The sequence below is a fragment of the Nycticebus coucang genome, chromosome 16 (genome assembly GCF_027406575.1).
Source record: "Nycticebus coucang isolate mNycCou1 chromosome 16, mNycCou1.pri, whole genome shotgun sequence".
Classification (NCBI taxonomy): domain Eukaryota; kingdom Metazoa; phylum Chordata; class Mammalia; order Primates; family Lorisidae; genus Nycticebus; species Nycticebus coucang.
The window spans coordinates 83349907-83367431 of record NC_069795.1 but is presented as its reverse complement, the minus strand read 5'-3'; the positions used below and the strand labels follow the sequence as shown (position 1 = coordinate 83367431).

The 17525-nt window shown below is 38.9% G+C and overlaps 1 protein-coding gene and 1 long non-coding RNA gene across 6 annotated transcripts in view; one reads left to right on the top strand and one right to left on the bottom strand.

Annotated features, from left to right (window-relative positions):
- The window catches only part of IL1RAP (interleukin 1 receptor accessory protein), a 139225-nt gene that overhangs the window by 15542 nt on the left and 106158 nt on the right, over positions 1–17525 (top strand). The window lies entirely within an intron of this gene.
- Positions 7218–14593, bottom strand: LOC128567617 (uncharacterized). 2 transcript variants are annotated; one of them, XR_008374904.1, is made up of 3 exons: positions 14295–14593; positions 12801–12884; positions 7218–9315 (listed from the first exon to the last, which is right to left on the bottom strand). It is a non-coding gene; the product is annotated as an uncharacterized LOC128567617 (long non-coding RNA). The 2 variants fall into 2 exon arrangements; XR_008374905.1 differs by lacking the exon at positions 7218–9315 and adding an exon at positions 12191–12287.

The window sequence follows — 17525 nt, the reverse complement described above, 5'->3', positions numbered from 1 at the left end:
GGGGAATTAAAAATGCTAGTGTATGTTGCAAGCTCAACTATGATGTTCTTATAGCATGCCTAGATAACTCTGCTTTTAAATTTTTCTATGATTCTGCTTTTTCTATGTGAAGAACAAGGAAAAGTAACTATGTAATTGGAACTTAAATATAATTGGCTATGCAACCACATCAGTATCATTTTGAGAGGAGAGACCACATAAAAACAAAGTTACTTATTTCACTTAGTGAACTAAGGCTTTTTGGCTTCACTGAGTGGTAATAAAAGTAATCCCCTTATTTTTGTCCAAGAACCCAACTATTAACAAACTACTTAAATCTTCATCATCTCATTCAATATGATAACAGGTATTCAAGATCTGAATTATTATATGAGAATTTATAAGAGAAAACGGAAGCCCAGAGATTGTGACAACCACCACGTGGCCACTGAGCCCTTGATGGTTCAAGAAAGAGCTCCCCGGAGTTCAGCATCTTAATGGGACACTTTCCATCACTCATCATCCCATTTCACTTTATGTACCCTTGCCTGATAATCACGAGACTCGCCTTTGATCATGCTGCATTCTTGTTCTAAGTCTACCCGTAGTTTTTCACTTTATCAATTTTAATATCATTTTGCACCCAGAGAACAGGCTCCTTTTGACTCAGATGTTAAAGTTCTAGCTGTTCACCTTCTTGAAGTATTTTTACTGCTTTTTCATTAAAGCACAGAACACCAAACACAGGGTAAAAAAACATACCTAAGGAAGGTACTTTAATTTCCTCAAGAAATCTAGGCATTTTGAGTTAGGTCATTCCATAAGTCTTCCCTGTCAGCACTTCTGAGCACAAACTCCTGAAGGTTTAAAAACCGACCCTATGTCCTTCTTGTCAAGACACAGCTGAACTCATCTACTTGACTTATTTAAAGCACACACTTACACCAAGTGCTGCACTGCCTGACATGTCCACAGCTAAGCATAAGTGAATAGAAAACGTTGTACCCACCACTCAATGTACCCTTACGGTATTTTTTCCACCTACTGGAATCCTTAGAGCCTATGAAATTGGGGTGATGACCCAGTTCTTTCTGTGGGGAGTCTAGGATGTTTTTAGTTAATGATGTAGAGACATGGACTTGGGGTAACAGGAGGAGGCTTATAGAAATCGAGTTTTCTTAGCTGTCATTAAGTGTAGTAGAGTACCTGTAATGTTCTCAAAGAATAGTAGATTGCTGGATCGAAAAACTAAATAAGGCTTTGCAAAAAGGCCACAGAGGAATGTGCTGTGTTAAAGAGTCAGCCAAACCACTCTAAAACTGGCAGCATAAATTCTGGGGCCGGACCCTTTCAAGTGTCACATGCTACTTCTCTTGCTTTGGTTCCGTATGTGAGTTGGCCTCATTTTTCCTTATTTGATGTGTGGGTTTCCTATTTCCTTGTTTTTGCTACAGTATTCAGGGAAAACATTGGGAGAATCAAAATCTAGACTGTAAATAATAAAGATAAAAAGAGTAGTAACAGCTAACAAATTACAATGAGTACCAGGTGCTTTATACAATTATCTCACATAGGGCGGCACCTGTGGCTCAGTGAGTAGGGCGCTGGCCCCATATACCAAGGGTGGTGGGTTCAAACCCAGCCCCGGCTGAACTGCAACCAAAAAATAGCTGGGCGTTGTGGCGGGCGCCTGTAGTCCCAGCTACTCGGGAGGCTGAGGCAAGAGAATCGCCTAAGCCCAGAAGCTGGAGGTTGCTGTGAGCTGTGTGACGCCATAGCTCTCTACTGAAGGTGATAAAGTGAGACTCTGTCTTTAAAAAAAAAAAAAAAAATTATCTCACATAATCATCTTACCTAATTCCGTGAGGTACATTATTGACACCGTTACCCATAAACATGGTTTCGTAGCGGTACAGCTACAGAGAAGGGTTTGAGCCCACATCTGTGTGATTCTAAAGCTTGTGATGAAAGCTATTGCCTTGTCTCAGCACTGAAGCTTGCCCTGTATCCCACGGTCCCAATCCACTTTGCTTACATGTCCATTTGAGCTTCTTGTAACAGGTGTTTAGTTACTGTGCTAATTTTCTGACAATTCCCTAGAAATCCAGCTTGGACTGAGCCAGCCCCACTGGTCATTTAAGTTTCTGGCTTGTTAACTGCTTCCTTTTCTCCTTTTTCAATTTCCTTTCGGGCTCAGACAGCACACAAGGTGCCTGAATCAATTGAGAGAGTTCTTTATGTTTTAATGACATTTTCATTTTCTATGTCTTTCTTACACTGCGGGTAGGAGAAGGGAGTGAGAGAGCAAGTGCTTTGCAAAAGCCCTAGCCTCTTGTTTTTGAAAGTGAAATCCATAAAGATATGGAAATGTTGCTTTAAGATACGGGGACCTTGGTATTAAATGCCCATATGTGTGTGGAGGAGGGAGGCACTTGGCCAACATGGTCCCAGAGACCTCAACTAGGACAAGTTGATTGGCGCTACAGGGAATCAGGGTCCAGCTCAATATAATAAGATCTTCAATAAAATTAGGGCCATATGAAGACTAACTTGGTAATGAGTTCACCATTGCTAGGGGGATTTAAAGACAGCCTAGATGTCTACTTGGCAAGGAGGTTACAGGGAGATTTGAATATTGGAAAAAGGAGTTTGAATCAAAATGATATTTAAGGGCCTTTCCGGCCTTGAGGTTCTGTCTTGAATTCACTTAGAAACTTTATATTGGGAATAAAGGTTTCCTCTTGTTATAATTAACACCAACTAGTGATGTCGCCTCCCCCCTCCCCCCGTGCTTCCCCTGTCCGAACAACTACTCAATTTAAGAAGGGGACTCAGGCTGAGGAAGGATGTGGTTCCTTCCCACTTGGCAGCACTCCGTGTCAGAATGAGAGACTTGTGTCTGGGCCTGGCACAGTTCCGTCAGGCCCTCTTATCAGCCCAGTCGTGTCTGTGACCGGAGCACTGGGAGGTGCACATCCGTGCAGAAGATCCGCCCACTGGCTGCCAGCTCTGCTGTATTTTTTAAAAATTCCTAATGAATGCAGTCTCGCTTAGGGCAAACCTCTTGGAGGAATGATGACACACCCTGAAACAAGTCCGTGTCGGACCAGACAAGCATCCCCTGAAAAACACTCCCTGCACAGTTGGCAGCATAGGAGAAAGCCTCTTTGAGAGCAGTTTTGTCTTTGACATTTCAAAGGAAAGCCGCTTACAGGCTAGTATGTCAGGAGGGAAAAACTCCTTTCTTTTTTCTTTTTTTTTTTTTGTCTATTTCTCTCTCTCTCCTTCTTTCTTTCATTTTCTTTCTTTCTCTTTTTCTTTTTCTTTTACTTTCTTTTGTTCCTTCTTAAAATGGCTTACTACGAATCTGAAAGCTCTGCTATTAAAAACTGATAATCTTTGATTGAATGTCGGCATTGAGACAGTTCCTTGGTTCTTTAAGGAAAGAGTGTTGCAGTGATAGGAAGAGTCTAGCCACAGATTAATTAATAGCTTAGATTCGAAAGAATAGAAACAGAAATACAAAAACTGGAGGTGGGTCCTAATGAACAGTGCTACAACTGACAATGGACTATGCTTTCCCATTAAGTAAGGTAATCTTTTCTCTCAGGATGTACAGAGACTTTAATAATCTCCAACCCAGTTTATTTATTTATTTATTTTTAACAAAATGTTACAGCTCAATATGTTTTGCTCAAATCTATCATGTTCAGATGTGTCAAACTATGAAGTCTCATTTTTTTATAGGGAAGCTTTAGGAACTCACAGATATCTTAAGTCAGAGCAGTTCAGCTATTCCCAGGAAATAAAGATGTTAAAAACTTCCTAGCTACAGGGTCTCCTTAGGTATCTGATCCAACACTGCCTGTAGGAAGTTGGGCCAAAGGGTCCTGTGCACACTGTAAATCTCCACAAAGTCATGGGAAGAAAACAGTAACTCCAGTTTCCTTTTGTAGCTTAATCATTGCTCTGGGCCTCAAGTAGCTGTCTTCTTTTGATACAGGACCATTGCCTGTTCAGACATGACTCTTGCCCTGAATACAAATGGTGCGTTATTTTTAGGGTACAGTTATGTTTGTTAGTAGTTTTCAGAGTTGGGGGACCGGTCTGAAGTAGGAATCAAAAGCCTATCTTTTTATCACCTGTCACTAGTGAGTTGTTGACCTTATGAAAATCTCCTCTCCTTCCAGGGCTGTTATTTTCCAAATAGTGTACCAAGTAACATTATTGACTTCCCAGATCCTTTCTGATTTTCTAGAGGTCATTCTGATAAGAAGATAGATAAAGGGTGAAAGAACTTGAAAAAAAAAACCCAGCAAAGTAGAGTGTGGAGTTTAGGAAAATAAGAGTCCTCTGTTTTAAATGTCTCAGAAAGTCTTTGTTGCATCAAAGGTCATAAACATAGGAAACTTGTCTGTATTGCATTCTGCATGGCATAGAATTGCCTTTATTTGTCTAGTTTCTACATGCAAAGGGATGACTAGAAATGTGAATCATAGCCATGAGGACGCTTAAAGATTATCATGTCAATTTACTCATTTTATAGAACAACCTTAAAGCCCTTGTTGAGAGTTATGCAGAGCCTTGAACTCAAGCCTTGTATTTTCTTGAGTGATGTGATACATTGCCTATTCCATTTATCAGCAATTACAAGTACTAAGCGAAAGAATCAATCTAGATTCTCAAAAGTTGACTGATTCAAAACAATAAAATTTGATTACCAGAAAAAATAAGCAAGCAGGGAGATTTGCTTTGTTATGCAGACACATGACTTAGTTTTCCCATGATACGTATGTTGGACATAAGTTCCTTTTTGTGCAGGTCTATTCTTAACCAACATATATTTTTGCCCCTTGTGTTTTAGAAGGTCTACTTCACCAGCAACACTATGCCTTATAATTCACTCTCAGTTCCCATTCCAGTGCCACCCATGTTCACATTTCTGATCACAGTATTTCTTAAGGTAAATTTTTAGTTCTCTGAAAATACTCAGTGATGGCTACATTCTAGTTTATAGACTATTATGAAAAGTTAAGACTTGTGGTCTCCAATTACCAAGTTTGTAATCATGGAATAGCTATAAACACAGTACCATAAAACCATGTGTTCTGAGTCATAGCTTTGACAATTTCTAACAACCCATTGACCTTGGATTAATTGTGCTATCTTTGTGCTTTTGTACTTTTGTCTATTAAGAGCTGTGGTTCGCCCAAAATCTCTCTCAGGTCTCTTGTGATCAAGGATCTCATAACTGTTTTGATAAGTTATCTTTCCTAAGTGTATTCCATCCTACACTGCTGTCGTAGAGCAAGTATCATGAGAAATTATACTTTCATTAATCATTCAGAGCCATGACTTTGAACATGGGTTATTTTTCACTATGCATAACAATGTCCTCAGGGCCTATTGAAACATGAAAAACAATAACATTACATGACCCTATCCCCATATTTCTGGTTTTTCCTTTTTTTTTTTACTTTTCTTTCTTTCTTTTTCTTTTTCTTTCTTTTTTTTTTTTTTTTGGTTTGGTATTTACTTTCTTTATTAACTTTTAATAGCTCAACCCACTCACTGCCATCAACATGCCTACATTTGAAAACCTTTTGCCCTCATCCAAGCTTCTTCTCTGCTTTGGCATAAGGACTCAGAGGTTGTTAGAATAAGGGTCTGAGGATCTGCACTGTGGTAATTTTGACATATCCCAGTTACCATGTAGAGCTCTGGTTTGCATAGTTGTGGGCTACTGGTATTTACTTGAGAATTGGCATTATCTCATAATAGAGTTACCAACTGTTGAAATATGGGCTTCTGCCTTTGATTCTGTGGGTCTTACTTTCCTTTTTTTTTAGGTGTTAAGCTACTTGGCTAATAATATATCATCTGAAATTTTTACTGTGATCTTCTGGGTAGATGCTAGGGCCCTTACTGATTTTTAGTAAATTGTAAAGAAAATGACCAAAAGTGTAAGTCTGGTATGAAAAGAACATATTTTTATTCTTTTATTTTTGGGGTAAGACATTTAAAATTTACTCTTAGTTATTTTGAAATGTACCTTTGCATTGTGCACATTAATTAGGTGAGATCCCACCAAATGCCCTCTCTCCTCCCACCAATCTTCCTTCTCCCTTCCTCTTTCCTCTCCTCACTCCTTCCCCTTGCTAGACTATATTTGTGTTTTATCATTCCTGTGAGTGTGTAAGTGTTTATACATTGGTTTCATAATAGTATTGAGTACATTGAATACTTTTTCCCTCCATTCTTGAGATATTTTACTTAGAAGAATGTCTTCTCACTCCACCCAAGTAAACATAAAAGATATAAAGTCTCCATCTTTTTTATGGCTGCATAGTATTCCACATATACATATACCACAATTTGTTAATCCATTCATGGGTTTGATGGGTTGTTTCCATGACCTGGCAACTATGAATTTGACTGCAGTAAACATTCTGGGGCAAATGTCTTTGTGGTAAAAATGACTTTTGTTCTTTCGAGTAGGCACCTCCTAATGGAATTGCAGGATAGAGTTGAATGTCAACTTTCAGTTCTTCGAGGATTTTCCATACTTCTTTGATAAGCCTACCAAAAACATGCCCTGGGGAAAAGAATCCCTATTTAACCAATGGTGCTGGCAGAACTGGTTAGCCACATGTAGAACACTGAAACTGGACCCATGCCTCTCACCACTAACTAAAATTGAATCTTGCTGGCTAAAAGATTTAAATTTAAGACATGAAACTATGAAAATACTAGAAGAGAATGCAGGGAAAATGCTTGAAGATATTGGCCTGGGAAAACTTTTTATGAGGAAGACTCCCCTCCCCTGGCAATTGCAGCAATACCAAAAATAAATAACTGGGCTTTGATCAAGGTAAAAAGCTTCTGCACAACTAAGGGAACGACAACCAAAGTAAAATGACAGCCTTCGGAATGGGAGAAGATTTTTTGCATGTTATAATTCCGACAAAGGTCTGATAACTAGAATCTACAGAGAACTCTAATTAATAAATAAGAAAATAGCAAACAACCTCATTTCTTTGTAGGCAAGAGACTGGAACAGAAACTTCTGTGACAATGACAGACAAATGACCAATAAACACATGAAAAGATCATCTTTCTTTAATCATTTAGAGAAATGCAAATCTTTAATCATTTAGAGAAATGCAAATCAATACCACATTGAGATATCATCTAACCCTAATAAGATTAGCTCACATCACAAAGTCTGAAAACTGCAGATGTTGGCATGGATATGGAGAAGAGGGAACACTTCTACACTGCTGGTGGGGTTGCAAACTAATACAACCTTTAAGAAGACATATTTTCGAAAGTAATAAAATCCTAGCAATAAGGACATGGTTATATATGCTTTGATATAGCTAGGCAGTAATAAATATATACAACTGTAATGTCCCCATGAGAATTAAAAATTTAAACATTTAAAAAAGGAAAAAGTATAATTACATGAAGTAATCTGGAAAAAATGTGAATGATGTATTGCTCAATAAAAGAAGAAACTTTTAGCTACACATGTGGTTCAATTTTTGTAAAAAGAAAAATTAAAAAGTTCAATAGAAAAAAATGGAAAAAATCTGCATCTAATATTTATGTGTGATTATGTTAGGAGTGGGACTGGGTGAATGCTGAAAGGAGAGGAGAAGGGGACTTTTTCACTTCTTACCTCAAATAGTTTTAAAAAGCGGATCACAGGCAGTTTTCCCCTAACAATATTATGAAAATTTAAAAACATACAGTGAAGTTGAAACCATTACAGTGGATATCTGTATAACAAAAACCACATAGATTCTACTTTTAACACTATGGAAGTAATTGCTTTATCACATATGTATCCATTTATGTATCTGTGGGTGATTTTTATTATTTTTAGAATTTTTAGGTTTTTACACATTTAAGGAATTAACCTGGAACCTCTTGCTAAGTGAGATTCACAACCTATCCCAAAGAGCCAGCATGCTGTATTTAAAGTTTCTGCTGATTTAGACAGATACAGAAAAAGAAGCCCTGAGAGAGAATTTGTTAGATACCTTTACTTTAGATACCTTTTCTCGTCTTTTGTTTTATTATTAATAATGTTGGTGAGTAGGCAGTGAACTTGCCCATTAGGATATGGCAATTTGCTCGAGTTTCCTGGGCATCCTGGGGGTTCTCTCTGATCTCTGCCACCTTGCATTGACTTGGATCTATAGGCAGCTGTGCAGAAAACCTATGCATTCTTAGAGCCTCATTTGGTTCCCTTTTCCAGAATATCACATGAGAAAACATTTCTGGAAATTATCAGCCTTAGACCTTAAATACAAATGATTTGTAATTTTCCAGAGCCACTGCTTGAGTTTAGGTTACTGAGCTAAGGACAGGCCATATTTTGTTCTGGTCTTCCATAGTCTCATTTGAAGAAAGGTTTTTTTGTTTGAGGAGACGTTTCATTTGCAGACAGGCAACTATGTTGGAGAATAATAATGAGTACTTAGTAATAAATATCAAAATGTGGAATATTAATAACTTTGGACCAGATCTAAATTACAGGCCCTTTATTCTGCACAATTCATCTCAGAAGTTGGAATTTGCCTATCTTATTGCAGATCTTATAATCTCTCCCCCCACAATATGGTGAGATGCACATCAGATCAGCACGGTTTCTTCCTGGTATGCATTTCTAGTATTTTCTCTGTAGATTATACGCTGGTCTTATCAGATGTTTTGTTTTCCTGTAAACATCTCAGGTACTTTTCTGCTTTAAGGACTGTACTCAGTTATTCCCTTTTTGGAATTCTTCTTCTTCTTTTTTTCCCCTCGTTTCCTCTGCAGTCCCAGCTCTCTCTGTGTGTTACTTCTGATCCTCACTGACCCACACAGACACCAACACACCTGTTACCTCTGTTCCTCTCCCTGTCTAGCTATGGGGTCTTCTCTGTGGAACTTACCTAAACCTATCAACTAGAAAGAATCAGCTCTGTCTTAGCATTTCCACAGCCCTTCATTTACGCTTTCTCACTTTGACTGTTGCTTCTCAAAGTACGATCTGCGGAAAAGCAACATCAGCACTCAGTGGGGATTAACGAGAAATGAAATCTTGCTTTTTGTCCTAAACTGACTGCATGTGAATCTTCATTTTACTGTGTTTCCAGACCATCCTTATGCATTTTATTATCTGAGAAGCACTGCCCTGGAGCAGATACCCATCTTTGCCTTTCACTCGGTATCTTTTGCGTCAGAGGATGCTGATAGATCCTGTCTTGTGATTGGACTCTTGTCTTCAGCTCGCATCTGCACGGCACAGGAAGGGCTTGGCACATTTGACTCTTCTGATTTTCTTCCCTGTTTGTAATAACAGGGATTAATATTTCTCATGTGTCTGTGTTGTAGGTTTTTGTTACCCAAAATCTATTTTAGTGAAAATTATAAAGATGATAGGTTTAGGAGGTGTTGCAATCAAGAAATGCTCTCCACCAAAGAACAAAAACACTTTTTTCCTTATTATCAAAGAAACGTTGAACCAGAATGTGATATGCATCATAGGCAATGCGCTAAGCGAGTGCAAAGACAGAGAGAAAGCTCACTCTTTGATACTGCCAAGCAGCCCCTTACATACATGTTTTTAAGAAAAGCAATAACTTGTCCTCAAGTAAGCTAATAGCACCATTTGTCACATATAGTCCATTCTAATTTTACCTGGTAATTGGGGTGATCGTTTGTGGTAGTTAATTGATTTTATGCAGAGCAAAAAGAAACTTCTCGTGTTTTTATGACAGAAGGCAGATTTGTAACTTAGAGCAAGGTTATGTTCAAAGTTATGTTCCCACTCTTCTACAGACACTGGGAGATCGCTCCCTTGATGTTTAGTTTTTTTTTTGTTTTTTTTTTAAATTTTTTTTTGTAGAGACAGGGTCTCACTTTATGGCCCTCGGTAGAGTGCCGTGGCCTCACACAGCTCACAGCAACCTCCAACTCCTGGGCTTAAGCGATTCTCTTGTCTCAGCCTCCCGAGTAGCTGGGACTACAGGCGCCCGCCACAACGCCCGGCTATTTTTTGGTTGCAGTTTGGCCAGGGCCGGGTTTGAACCCGTCACCCTCGGGTATGGGGCCAGCGCCTTACCGACTGAGCCACAGGTGCCGCCCTGATGTTTAGTTTTTAAAAAGTTGGCCCTTAGGTCTTTGAAAAAGACATTCCCAGCTCTTCCAGTGTCAGAGAGTTGATAAAAGACCTGTTTAGTCTTCAAAAGGATTTATGTACATTTAAAAACTGGAGAAACTACTTAATAATTATAAGTTTTCTAAAGTAAATGCTCTGAGAAAAAGAAAGGGAATGGGGAATATTTTACCTTATTTTTGACAAGGAGAAATATGCTACTTATTTGTAATTTGTATTTGTTTTTACAGACGGTAGGTCATATTTCAGTATATTTTACTAAGTAGTTGAAAATTAAAGTCTTATTTTCGTTCTGAATTTTCAGATTAACTAGAGGTTTGTTTTTGGCCTTACGTAACAAATTATACTTTTCCATGATCAAATCCAATTTGAAAATTTATTAACATTTCTTTAATTTATATTTTTATTATAATTAAAATATACCTATATTTTACCATTTTAACCATTTTTAAGTCTCCTGTTTTATGGCATTAAATACATTACATTGCTATGCAACTATTACCACTATCCATCTCCAGAACTTTTCATCTTTCCTAAGGAAAATTGTACCCTTTAAATACTAACTCCCCATTTCTGTCCTCTTTTAGCCTCTGGCAACCACCATCATTAGTATTTTAACTGACCTATTTAATACCGCCCGTGAAATTTTAATATTCTGCCAATGGATGATAAATAAAGAATTGTATTTGCCCAGGATTTTTAAAGACAGAACTGTTTTGTTTTCTAGGGAAACTGAGAAAAACAACTTTAAATCCTTTGAATATAGTGCCTCCCTGTGTACATTACAAATAATCCAAGTCTGTGAAGTTCCCCCAAAACGTCTCATTTGTGCCACCCCATTACTTTCAAAATGATGAAGGGAGTGTTTTCAGTGAAATATTTTTGCAGGTAGTTCAATGATTTTACTAATGTAGGTTTGGCACGTTCCATGACCTTTGCTCCAATGAATCTTTATCTTTCTTAATTCATCTTTTGGACACAGAAACTAAATACATTGAATACTTTCTTCATACGTTTCATTTTATAGCCTGCCATGGGCATTGTGGAGAATGATTTGAAGGAATCAGAGCAGATAATCTACTGTAGTCGGAAAATCTTATTCAAATCAGGCTCTTCTATTTGATTGCTGCGATACCTTGTTAGACACTTTGCCTTTTTGCACCTAATTTCATCATCTGTAAAACAGGAAGATTATATTCCTTTCTGAACAAGTTGTATGAATATCAAATAAAATGAGACCTGAAAAGAAGCACCGTGTATACTGTCAAAGCATGAATTATTTCAGTTGAGTCAGGTACCTAGCATATGTGGGAATTTGGAAAATGTTTGTTGAATGAATGAACAGAAATTGTTCTCAGAGTTAATTTTCCCAGCACTGTCTCCTCTCTACATGTACACTAACTACATTGGCTTATCACCTCCTTACTCCTGGCCTTCCTCTGACTCCTGGTCAGACCTTTTGGCTTCAGCTTTAAAAGCGCCAGAGCTCAAAGTTTGTGGAGTGGTCTGAAGGGACTCAAGCATTTCTATTATATCTTGTGATGAACTATTTCCTTCTAAATCAAACTGCTTCCTCAAAGCTTTTAGGAGGCTACAAAGGCTGTTGGAAACAGAGTTGTCTAGTGGACCGTATACAGTTAGGATGAAGGGAATTGTCTTTTTCCGTCCAGCATCACACACTCAGGGGACTTTACCCTGGACCAAAAAATAATGAGCTGCAATAATGTTGAATCAGAACTGTGAATCCAAATTAAACAATATTCAGGGTCTAAGTCCAGGAGTCCCTTATATGGACACTTGGCCACTGTGCAACTCTCTTGTTCAGTGGGTGCACATGACGTATGCAAATGTGTACTATAAAGCATAACCAAGGCATATGCTGGCCAGGGCAGATGACAAATACCCATTGGTATTTTGTTGAATGTAAATTGTCTGACGTACAATTTTAGTGGGAAAACACCTCCCTCAACACGATTGAGAAATGAATGCTCAGAGACCAAAAGTGTGAAAAGCAAATGAAAGAGTAATAGTATTTTCCTGGACTGACAAAATAGTATTTTCCTGGACTCTATGTAGGAGACTGCAATTAATCAATCAATAGTTCATTCCATTTTCTGTGTGTCAAACTTCATCCTAGGTCCTAGGAGACAAAAGTGAATCAGAGGTAGACCCGCCTGCAAAGGTTTCAAGAGAAAAGACTACATGCTTAATTGTAGTACATGATTACCAGGACTACAAGGGAAGCAGAGTGAAAGTTGCAGAGAGAAGGGAGAAATTACATCTGACGGAGGGAAGCAGGGAGGTTTCATGAAGGAACTGGTTTTCAAGATAGGTCTTGAAGGATGGGTGGTATTTGTGCATGTGGAGAAAGGAATGAAGGACATCCCGGGTAGGAACAGTTAGAGGGAAAGGAAGCACAGGAGTGATTTATAGAACTACCTGTATTTGTACCTGGAGCAGAAGTCCAGCTCATATGAGAAAGAGGGGTTACAGATAAGTATGGAAAGAGGAGTTTGCTGCCAGATCATGGAGGATCCTGAATGTCGTAGGAAGGACATCAGGGAAATGGCATTAGGATATAACGTGGGGAAATTGCTTTGGCCCTTGTCATCAGTCAACCTTTACAGGTGTTCCCATGATACCCAAAACTTACCTGAGGCTTTTATAGCTTTCTTGCTTGTGGTGTGGGAAACATCTCTTCCTTTGGATTCAGAGAACAAGGTTTCAGCCTGTTTTGCTTGTATCATAAAAGGGAAAGAATATTTGTATGCAAAAACTATTGATTTTTAGGTCAGCCTAATGAATACATGCATTTTCTTCTTTTTTCAGAAACAGCAGGACAATTAACATTCATCATGCCTTTTATTTTTCTAGCCTATATTAAGGTCACACAGGTGAAAGGGTCATTTGCTGGGTCTTCTCCTGATGCACTGTCTCCTTTTATAATTGGAAGAGTAAAGGCTTTCCCTCCGTTTTCTGCCTCTTTATCTTCACTGTCTTGCTTTCTGATTTGGCAACAGCCTTTAAGTATCCAAAGTGCTATAAGAAGTAAAATTATAATCAACTCCAATTAGCTACACTGGTGGAGCATGGCATTATCATACTTAAAGCCACCGGCATGTCTTACATCTTCTCATTTTAGCTGGTCATTACGCCTTTGTTCCTCCATCAGCTTGCCACAGGAATGGTTTAGCAAATTAAAAAAATTGACTTGAAAAAATCCACTTTTTTCCCAGGTAAGAATTCATGACCCTTACTATAAAATCACCTCAACTAGGAGTAATATACCCCGTGAGAGAATTTATAAGAATTTCTCAAGCTTGGTCTATTAGAGTGCTTCACACAGTCAAAACTCTCTCTCTCTCTCTCTCTTTTTTTTTTTTTTTTCTGAAAGAACTTCACTCAGCATTTTTAAACTGTGCCAAGGATCCTAATGCTTGGAGAAATTACTAAACAAGAATTACTGAAGTCAATTAGGTTTGAGGAACGCTGTAAATTATTCCTAAGTAATTTAGTTTCACAGTACGCATTAGCATTCTAAAAGGCCCCAAGAAGTCCTTCTGGAAAAGATAACCTTTGAACCTGTTTTACCTAATATTATTAACCTAATGTTTCTCTAAAAAGAGAGTGAAACACAAAAACATAGCTTCTCAAATATCACTCTGTAAAAGCCCAGGCTGGACACTATAGATCAATAGGTGACCTTTGAAGGGTCTACTTTAAGAGTGAAATTAAAAAATATTGAGACTTGAATTAAGCAGTTGTATTATTAGAACTATGTATTAAATTCATCTTCTGTTTGCCTATGAGGATCTACGTGAAGATTTTCTGTTATAGCTCGACGAGCTTTTAAAACCCTGTCTGTGTCGACAGAGCTGCTACCGCTGATACTATTTTCCTGAATCTGAAGAAACACCAAAGGAGACTGAAATAATAAGACATTAATTTCTGCCTTGGAATGCCAATGTTGCTGACCCTGAGGGGTTATTCAGAGGGAGATTAATTATGCAGATCTGCCACCCTGGGCTCTGGAGTTGAAGTGCCCTGTTGTAATTCACTGCAGGATCATTCATGTAGCCAGCATATTGATATGATTATTATTCCAGTGAGGTTTTATCCACCCCTAGACAATTACAGAACCACTTACCAGCATCTCTCATTGACTTCTTATTTAAAATTCCCAGGGCCACCGCAGGCACGCAGGTCCTTTTGTGGAGACAGCTACAGATCAATGGCATGAAAAACACGGGGCTTTCTTTAGGATGTGAAAAATGCTGAAATTGTTTGCAAAGCAGAAGTCAGACATTCCAACTCCAGCAGAAATGAGTATTTCCGGGCCTTGGCTTGTTATCTCTAACACAAACTTTTTTTGACACAGAGTCTCACTCTGTTGCCCAGGCTAGAGTGTCCTGGTGTCTCTAGGATTCAAGTGATCCTCTCAATCCTCCTGGCTCAGCCTCCAGAGTAGGTGGGCCCTATACAACACACAGCTAAGATTTCTATTTTTAGTATAGACAAGGTCTCGCTCTTGCTCAGGCTGGTCTCTCAATTGAGCTCAAGCAATCCCTTGGCCTTGGCCTCCCAGAGTGCTAGGATTAGAGGCTTGAGCCACTGTGGCCTGGCCTATCTAACACAAACTTTTAAAATCATGACAACAAGAGGACAGAGGGAGCTCTGTGGAAAGATTATGAGATTACATGTCAGGGTATTTGAGTTTGAGTACTAGTTTCCCACTTAGTAACTATAAAACTTTGGAGAAATCACTCTATGTCTGTAAAATGGCATTGATATTAAATGCCAGCCTCCTGGCAGTCTTGAAGATCTGGAGACCCTTGTTAGGTTGTGAGATTAGATGTATCTATGTGTGAAATCTTTAAAATATCTGCTAGGAAATGTACATATGTATGAATCCCTAAAGACTGCGAGGTTTAAATGTATATATATATGTGTGCAAAAAAAGAAAAATTGGTTGATGACAGTCTTTTGAAAATATTTTTTGTGCTAAAGGGAATGCCTTTGCTTCTCTGCATAGTCAGTAATGGAGCTTCTTATGGCTCCATTGCTTGGATGATGCCCTATTAACTCCTATAATCACTACTAGTGTCATCTAACACAGAATGTAGTAACTATGCATTGATACGATTAGCAGGAGGTACAGAATAAAATTCTCATTCCTAATCTCTGTTCCCAGTCCATGGCTTTAGAGATTTTATTTCTGCAAACTAAGATTCATCTGCTTCACATTTTTCAATACATTTTTCTTTCTGTTCTTTGTTAAAAAGCGTGGCTTGTTTTATTGTATTTTTGTGTGTGCCTTTCTTCCTTATGCCTGGCTACATTTCAGATTGCTGTCTTCAGCTGTAATGCCAGCTGTAAGACGTCCTCCCACCTCCTCACTCCTTGGCCTAAGACCCTTTTCTCTCCCCACAGTTCCTACTCTCCCCAACTCCATTAAAATGCAGGTAATTCCTTCCTCACAACCTGTGGGCATGTTGCTTAGACTGATTTGTATAATTCATAATGGCAGGAGCAAACACAGCTAAACTGCTCTGTAAAGTTAAAGATAAAATGTGAGCAAATACCCTTTTCATTCATTTTATATATATGAACTCATGGCATCCCTTCAATAATCCTATGAAGCAGGAGTTATTTTTCTTCTCATTTTGCAGTTGGGGAAAGAAGGGTGCAATGATGAAGTAACCTGCCCAATATTCCATAGGTATGTTGGAGTTGTGGCAGAGCCAGGAGTTGAAATGTATAACTTAAGAGAATAGGTTTTGAACCGATGAGGTTATAATTGGCCATAGACAAGTTGGAGATCCCTACTAGGTTGTGAATTCCTGGATGCCCTGGATGCAGGGGGCTGTGCTAACATCTGTGTCACTCTTAGCATTTAGCAAGAGGCTCTACATTGTAGATATTCAGTTACTATTAGTTAGTTTTGCACTGGGGTTGGGGAGAGGACACCAAAAAGCCACCTTTGTTCTCTGTCAATATTTTTTTAGTATACGTCCTGCCCTCTTGCTCAATTTGCTTGTCAAATAGTTTTAAAAGCTCATATTAAGCACTGCTTGGGCACCTATGAGGGAGGCCAACGCTCTTTTCTTGTAAGTAGCTGTATAGTGAAGATAAGGCATACTTGTTGAAATTAGAGTTACTTGAGTCTTTAGTGCTTTATGGATCAGTAGATAATAGCACTATAAAATGCCAGCTCCTTCTCATTCTGATGAAAGGAAAATTGCATAGTCTTACTTTGTTTGTAATAAAGTCACCAAATGTCAATGTGTGTGAAAAGAACTGTGGATAGAGTCACCCGCCCCTTCCCTCAATCCAGTGTGATCTGGTGGACTGAGGTCACAGCCCAGACTCTGGGACTGGTGGGTGCACATTGCCATCTGTCAGGATGATCCTGGTGCCCAAAAATTAGTGAAAGAAGCCATAGAATTTTCTCAACAGGGACACAGACTCACACAGACCTCCCCAGTGTTAGCTCTAAGGGGATCTGCTTTAACGCTTTCGATGCAGAGACATGATATTTTCTTTAAGGCTCACTTTTTGTTTTTGGCTTATTTGAGCTCCCAGGAAAATTTGGAATATTAACTTTGTGTTTCAGGGACAAGACATGGGGCAGGGATGGACAAGCTGTTCACCTGGCTGTTTCTTTCAGTAGTCTAACACTACCTGAAGGCAGCAGGCTCAACGGAAGCCTCTGTGCTTTCACGCAGTTGGCACAGTGTGGGCCTGGGAGACTGTAAGTCTTCTGTGAAAGTTCTAGTTTAACTCTTGACATGAACTCTTCTTAATAAAATTTGTTGTGGAAACTGAAGCACATGGTCAATGAAGTGCATGGCCATAGTCAGATAGCTAGTTAACAACAGAGCAAGACTGGGAGCCAGGATCCAGCCTGACTGTTTCGCTGTCAGGGAGAAGCTTCCTGAGGCTTCTGGGCACCTGAACAGGAGGGGAGCCGAGGCTCTAGTTGGCTGGACGCGCCTGAGCAAGCCAATCTGTTTCTAACACAATCAGGGAATGATATAGAGAAGTGCTCTGTGAAAGGAAACTGTTCTGTGAGACCAAGGATGGCTTAGTTCAAATCTAATGTCAGAAGACAAATGCATTTGCTAGGTACTCATGGTGACCTCTGTTTAGACCAAACCTTTGGGGAGACTGTATCCTCCCGGTGGCCTTTGGCCTTGCCAGAGCATGCAGGGTGCCTGTGAATCCCTGTGTACAATGCAAGTGTCAGACCTTATATTTGTACCACGCTTCATGATTCAGAAGCATTTTCATAAACATTATCTAATTTGATCCTTACAGAATCCTATGAGGTAAATATTTACTATCCCTATTTTATTGATAAGGATGCCAGGGTCCAAAG